This window comes from Sapajus apella, unplaced genomic scaffold (assembly GCF_009761245.1).
Source record: "Sapajus apella isolate SASKATOON/1434 unplaced genomic scaffold, GSC_monkey_1.0 scaffold50, whole genome shotgun sequence".
NCBI classification, from domain to species: Eukaryota; Metazoa; Chordata; class Mammalia; order Primates; family Cebidae; genus Sapajus; species Sapajus apella.
Window position 1 is genome coordinate 6988774 of NW_022436990.1, and position 7218 is coordinate 6995991.

Here is a 7218-nt window from a genome sequence, read left to right on the forward strand (position 1 = left end):
CACTATGGAGAATTTTATCAAGCAACTGGAATCTGTAAAATTCAATTGCTGAAAACAAAGGCTCGATTAATAAACAGGGTTAAAGACACAGAAGAATTACAAACCTGAAAGGGCAACTGAAATATAACAAGACTAGAACATGGAGAAAAAAGGAATAAAAAATATGAAAAGGACACAAGAAATATATAGAACATGCTAATATTTTTAGTATTTTCAGAGAATTAAAAAGGAATGGTGCAGAAGCTGAATGAGAATTTTCGAAAACTGACAAAAGATCTCAAGTCATGAATTCAAAAAGCTTTTAGAATTCAAGCAGGATGAATACTAACAAAACCACACCTAAATGCACCATGCAAAACTTGTTAAAACTGAAGTTGGGACAACTCATGGCGGCGGCGGCAGCAGCGGCAGCTGCTTGGGCGCGGTGCGGTGGTGACCGAGCTGCGAGCCTGGCGGCGGGTGTGCCCCGGCCCGGCCCCGCGTGCCTCCCAGGCTCTGCGCCCCTGATGCTGCGTGGGTGCTGAGCCCGCTCCGGCCCGGACGATGGTGACGTATTTCCTGGGCCAGAGCGTGCTCCAGAGTTCCTGGGACCAAGTGTTCGCCGCCTTCTGGCAGCGGTACCCGAATCCCTACAGACACAGTTCCCGGGAGGTGACCCCTGACCAGAGACTGCTGTCCCGGCGACTCCTGACCAAGACCAACAGGATGCCCCGCTGGGCCGAGCGACTGTTTCCTGCCGATGTTGCTCACTCGGTGTACATCCTGGAGGACTGTATTGTGGACCCACAGAATCAGACCATGACCACCTTCACCTGGAACATCAACCACGCCCGGCCCATGGTGGTGGAGGAACGATGTGTTTACTGTGTGAACTCTGACAACAGTGGCTGGACCGAAATCCGCCGTGAAGCCTGGGTCTCCTCGCTTATTTGGTGTCTCCAGAGCTGTCCAGGAATTCGGTCTTGTCTGGTTCAAAAGCAGCGTGACCAAGGCTATGAAGGGCTTTGAATATATCTTGGCGAAGCTGCAAGGCGAGGCCCCTTCCAAAACACTCGTTGAGACAGCCAAGGAAGCCAAGGAGACTGCAAAGGAGACGGCTCTGGCAGCTACAGAGAAGGCCAAGGACCTCGCCAGCAAGGCGGCCACCAAGAAGCAGCAGCAGCAGTTTGTGTACCAGCCCCCCACCACCACAGCACCCCAGACAGCTTGGCTTAGCCCCGCTGCCCTCCCTCCATTGTACTTTATCGTTAAAAATCAACTTCCATCCCTATCTACTGTCTGGGTGGTGGGTTGAGAGTATCCAGTTTGGCATCCACAGTACACAGGCACGTTATCCACGTCTGAGCCAGGTCTGCTTATACTCCCACTGGGAGCTGAGGACCCAAGCACAGAGGTGCAGTGACTTGCCTGCAGGTGCACTGGCGATAAATGCCCCACTAGGGCAGGGCTCTTGATTTTGTTCTCTGATGTGTTTCAAGTACCTGGAACAATATCTAGCACATAATAGGCACTCAATAAATACTTGTTGAATTAAAAAAAAAAAAAAAAAAAAAACTGAAGTCAAAGGGAAAATCTTAAAAGCAGCCAGAGAAAAAAGATACATTATCTTTAAATAAACAACAATTAGTTGATAGTCAATAGGAAAAAAAAAAATGAAACCAAAGAAAATGGAGTGGTATCTTTAAAGTGCAGAAAGAAAATAGCCTCCAACTTGGCATATCCATTTAGCAAAAGTATCCTTCAAATATGAAAGAAAAATAAAGAGATATTCATGCAAATACAAACTGAGAACTAATTGCCAAGACCCACACTAAAGCAAGTATTCAAGGGAGTTCTTTAGGTAAAAGGAAATGATTCCAGATGTAAACACAGAAATACAGAACAGAATGAAAGCAAGAAAAGATGGATATGTAGTCAAATTCAAACAATTATCAACTTCATAAAGCAAAAATAATAATATATTGTAGTTTTAAAACATGTGTACAAATAATATAAATGACAGCAATGGGCCAGGCACAGTGGCTCATGCCTATAATCTCAGCACTTTAGGGGGTAAAGGTGTGTGGATCACCTGAGGTCAGGAGTTCAAGACCAGCCCAGCCAACATGGCAAAACCCATCTCTACTGAAAATACAAAAACTGGCCAGGTGTGGTGGTGCGCACCTATGGTCGCAGCTACTGGGGAGGCTGAGGCAGGAGAATCACTTGAACCCAGGAGGCGGAAGTTGCAGTGAGCCAAGATTGCACCACTGCACCCCACAGTGAGACTCCTAAAAAAAAAAAATGACAGCAATAGCACAAAAAGCAAGGAGGCAAGGAGATTAAGTAGAAATAAAGTGTCCTGACTCTGAAGTCTTGCTATATAATTTACAGTAGATCTAATTGGCCAAGGACACATGTAATCTTAAATTTAACCAATAAAAGAATAGCAAGGATTACCTGAGGTCAGGAGTTTGAGACCAGCCTAGCCAACATGGTGAAACTCTGTCTCTACTAAAAATACAAAAATTAGCTGGGCATGGTAGTGGGCACCTGTAGTCCCAGCTACTTGGGAGGCTGAGGCAGGAGAATCTCTTGAACCCAGGAGGCTGATGTTGCAGTGAGCCAAGAGAACGCCATTGCAGTCCAGCCTGGGCAACAGAGTGAGGCTCTCTCTCATTTAAAAAAAAGAAAAAAAAAAGTTTAATTCATTAAAAAGACAAAAATAAGGAGGAACAAAAGGGAACAGAGAACATGGGACAAATGTAAAGGATAAGACAGCATACATATCTCAAATGTCTTAGAATTACATTAAATATGTGAATACACAATAATGCATCTATCCACTTCATCTCTCAAGGAAGTTTCACACGTTATAAGTTTTTGTTATTACAAAAATACACCAACAAAATTGAAAGTGGAATCACTAAAGACTGTACATCTTCCACTTTATCAGGTCTTGCCAAATTGCTTTCCCTCATCATACAACAGCTCTCCTTCACGACATTCTTGCCAATGTTTGGTATCATCAGACTTGAAAAATTTGCCAATCTCATGGGCATGAAATAATGTCTTATAGATTTAATTTGTATTTACTTTACCAAAGGTGAAGTTGAATATCTTTTAAATATTAACCAGGAGGATTTCTTCTTCTATGACTTGACTTCTTTTTTTTTTCCCCATTTATTTATTTTATTGCATTTTAGGTTTGGGGGTACATGTGAAGAACATGCAAAATTATTGCATAGGTACACACGTGGCAGTGTGATTTGCTGCCTTCCTCCCCATCACCTACATCTGGCATTTCTCCCCATGCTATCTCTCCCCAGCTCCCCACCCCCCACCGTCCCTTCCCTATTTCCCCCCAACTGACCCCAGTGTCTAGTGCTCCCCTCCCTGTGTCCATGTGTTCTCATTGTTCAACACCCGCCTATGAGTGAGAACATGCGGTGTTTGATCTTCTGCTCTTCTGTCAGTTTGCTGAGAATGATGGTTTCCAGGTTCATCCATGTCCCTACAAAGGACCCAAACTCATCGTTTTTGATGGCTGCATAATATTCCATAGTGTATATGTGCCACATTTTCCCTATCCAGTCTATGAAAAAATGCTCATCATCACTGGTCATCAGAGAAATGCAAATCAAAACAACATTGAGATGCCATCTCACGCCAGTTAGAATGGCGATCATTAAAAAATCTGGAGACAACAGATGCCGGAGAGGATGTGGAGAAATAGGAACACTTTTGCACTGTTGGTGGGAGTGTAAATTAGTTCAACCATTGTGGAAGACAGTGTGGCGATTCCTCAAGGACCTAGAAATAGAAATTCCATTTGACTCAGCAATCCCATTACTGGGTATATATCCAAAGGATTACCAATCGTTCTACTATAAGGACACGTGCACACGAATGTTCATTGCAGCACTGTTTACAATAGCAAAGACCTGGAACCAACCCAAATGACTTGACTTCTTATATCATTTGCCCTTTTATTGTTGTGTTTTTGATTTGCCTCATAATTTATTTCATATGTTAGTCAATCACTGGCTTGGATTACTGAGTAGATAATAGTATTCTTCATACAGAGAGAAAATACAGATACATGTTGGAGCTGCAGAAGTAAAAAAGATAGAAAGAAAAGAGAGAGAGAAAGAAAGAGAACAAAAGAAGGAAGGAAGAAAGGGAGGGAGGGAGGGAAGGAGGGAAGGAAGGAGGGAGGGAAGAAAAAAAGAAAGAAATTTAGGCACATTTTTCAATAACAGTTCATGAATTCAGTTTCAGATAATATATTGCAAATATCTTCTCCAAATGGCTAATTTCAGCTTTATGGTACCTTTTGCATGCAAATTTTAATATGGTTAACATATTTATTTTCCCTGTCTGACTTGTGCTTTTCATGTAAGAAATTCCTTCCCAACCTGGAGATTAAAGATGCCCTTAAGTTTTTGAAGTTTTAGTTTTCTCTTTTAGGTCTTTAATCTTTCTACAATGTAATTTTGTTTGTGGTATGAAATAAATCTCCAATTCTTTTCCATTTAGATAGCCAATAATCCCACTATCATTTATTAAATGGTCTGTAATTTCTTTATTGATTTATACTGGCACCTCTGTTATATTCCAATATCTCACACCTATTTATAGACTAATTGCCTATGTTTGTGCCAATATCACACTGTTTTAATTGCTATCGCTTCTTATTAAATCTTGTTATACAATAAGATATTCCTCCCCTAACTTATTTTTTGAATTATTTTGGCTCTTCTTAGCATTTTATTATTCCATATGAATTTCGGTTTCAACTCGTCAAGTTTCAACAAATAAAGACTGGAACTCTTTTTAGACGGAGTTTCGCTCTTGTTACCCAGGCTGGAGAACAATGGCACGATCTCGACTCACCGCAACCTCAGCCTCCTGGGATCAGGCAATTCTCCTGACTCAGCTTCCTGAGTAGCTGGGATTACAGGCACGCGCCACCATGCCCAGCTAATTTTTTGTATTTTTAGTAGAGATGGGGTTTCACCATGTTGACCTGGATGGACCTCTTGACCTCGTGATCCACCCGCCTCAGCCTCCCAAAGTGCTGGGATTACAGGCGTGAGCCACCACACCCGGCCCAAGACTGGAACTCTTAATAGAAAAATCAACTTTATGGATTACTTTGAAAAAAATGACATCAATATTGAGTCGTCTTCTCACTGTAAACTTATTACATATCTCCATTTATTTAGTTCTATTATATATCCTTTAGTAAGTTTTACCATTAATTCCTTTAAGGTCCTGTGTATCTTTTGGTAAATATATTCTCAGTACCTTACATTTTTTGTTGCTATTGCAAATGACTTTTTTTATTTTCTATTTTTTTTGTATATTGAACTTTTTCCAGTAATATGGCTGAAATTTCTCATAAGTCCCAATAATTTATATGTAAACCCTCTTTTTTTCTTTTATTCTTTTTTTTTTTTTTTTTTTTTGAGTTGGAGTTTCACTCTGTCACCCAGACTGGAGTGCAGTGGCATGATTGATCTCAGCTCATTGCAACCTCCGCCTCCCAGGTTCAAGGGATTCTCATGCCTCAGCCTCCTGAGTAGCTGGGATGACAGGTGCATGCCACCACCATGCCTGGCTAATTTTTGTGTTTTTAGTAGAAATGGGGTTTCAGCATGTTAGCCAGGCTGGTCTCGAACTCCCGACTTCAAGTAATCTACATGCCTTCCCAAAGTGCTAGGATTATGGGTATGAGCACAGTGCCTAGCCTATAAACCCTCTTTTAAGAGAGTACTTCATAAAGGGCAATGGAACTTCTAAATCAAGTACCTGAATCCATTGCTTTCTCAGCCAGGGAACTAAATATAAAGTTTTAAAACAGAGAGGAAAGGAAATACTATTTCTTTTAGTGATTTTACCCTACTGTGAGGCCTGGCATAAATAATGAGGCTAATGTTCAGCAATGGCTTTGGAGGTAGGTTCACTTTTTAATCACTCTTTATGCTACTATAGTAAAAAAAAAAAAAAAAAAGAGAGAGAGAGACTAAAGATGACACTAAGGATAGGGCCAGATCATGACTGACTTGTGTGCCAGGCTATGAAGTCTGTATTTTATCCTGAAAGCAATATGCTTAGCTCAAATTTGCATTTTGGAGTTTTATTTTAGAAAGAGTTCGAGCAGTACCAAGAGAGATAGACTGAGCATGTATTTTTGAAGCGGGGAGCCCAGTTGAGATGCATTGCAATAACTCTCTAGACTACCAGCTTCATGAAGGCAGGGTCAGTCGGTTTTGTTCACCCTGAATCTTCAGAGCCTAGCACAGTGCTTGACACACAACAGATGCTCAATAAATATTTGTTGAATTAATCGATTTACCAATTAGTTAATATTAGGAAAAATAATCAGATGGAACCAAAAATAGATAGTTGAGATGGAAAGGAGAAGACATAAATCTGTAAATATTTTAAGCAAAGAGGCAATTATATATTGAGAGTGAGGGGAAAGGAGAAATTTAGACTGGTTCCGAGATTCCTGATTAGGGTGACTGCATAGATAGAGATATCCTATAACCAGAGAGGGAACAAAAAATACAGACATGTTTACAGGAATATATAATAAGTTAAGTTTCAAAATGTTGACTTTGAAGTACTCCCAATAGATTTGTCCAAAAAGCAGTTGTTATCTGTGGATCCGTAGATGCATTGGGAGGTTGCTGAGGTTCTAGGTATCAGAGAGTCACACTAAAGAAGGGTAGAATTTAAGTCTCTTTTCTCTATGATATACTGTATCCATCTTAAGCTACCCTGTGTTCTCAGGAAAATATTCACAAGGACTTGAGCAGATCTGAATTTGCCTCTTAAAGAAAAATGTGACCCCACTGTAAAGAGTGACTGAGTGACTCACCTCCATTTGCAAGTGATATGACCCTTCATTCAGGTAACAGCAGAACCAAATATGTCACCCCTGCCATCTTCTCATCTTTAATCCAAAATATATCACTGTGCCTTCAACAGTATATGCACACCTACTTCTCACCAGAAAAGTTCTCTGTGATTGACTGCTCTCCAGTTCCGGTGGAAGGCCATTAAGTTGAAAGGTTGATAGCCTGAGATTTATTCTCTGTCCACTTCTCTAAGTATTCTACCATGTACTCTAGCATAAATATATAAAGTACCACATTAGCTTAGTTCCTTCACTGAGTACCACTTCTGTGTTATTCTCAGACTTTAACAAAGCCCAATATAAGAAAGAGA

The 7218-nt window shown here is 40.8% G+C and overlaps 1 pseudogene; it reads left to right on the plus strand.

The window, feature by feature from the left end:
* The first annotated feature begins 519 nt into the window (after positions 1-519).
* LOC116526376 lies at positions 520-1317 on the plus strand (annotated as a pseudogene).
* The last annotated feature ends 5901 nt before the right edge of the window (positions 1318-7218 follow it).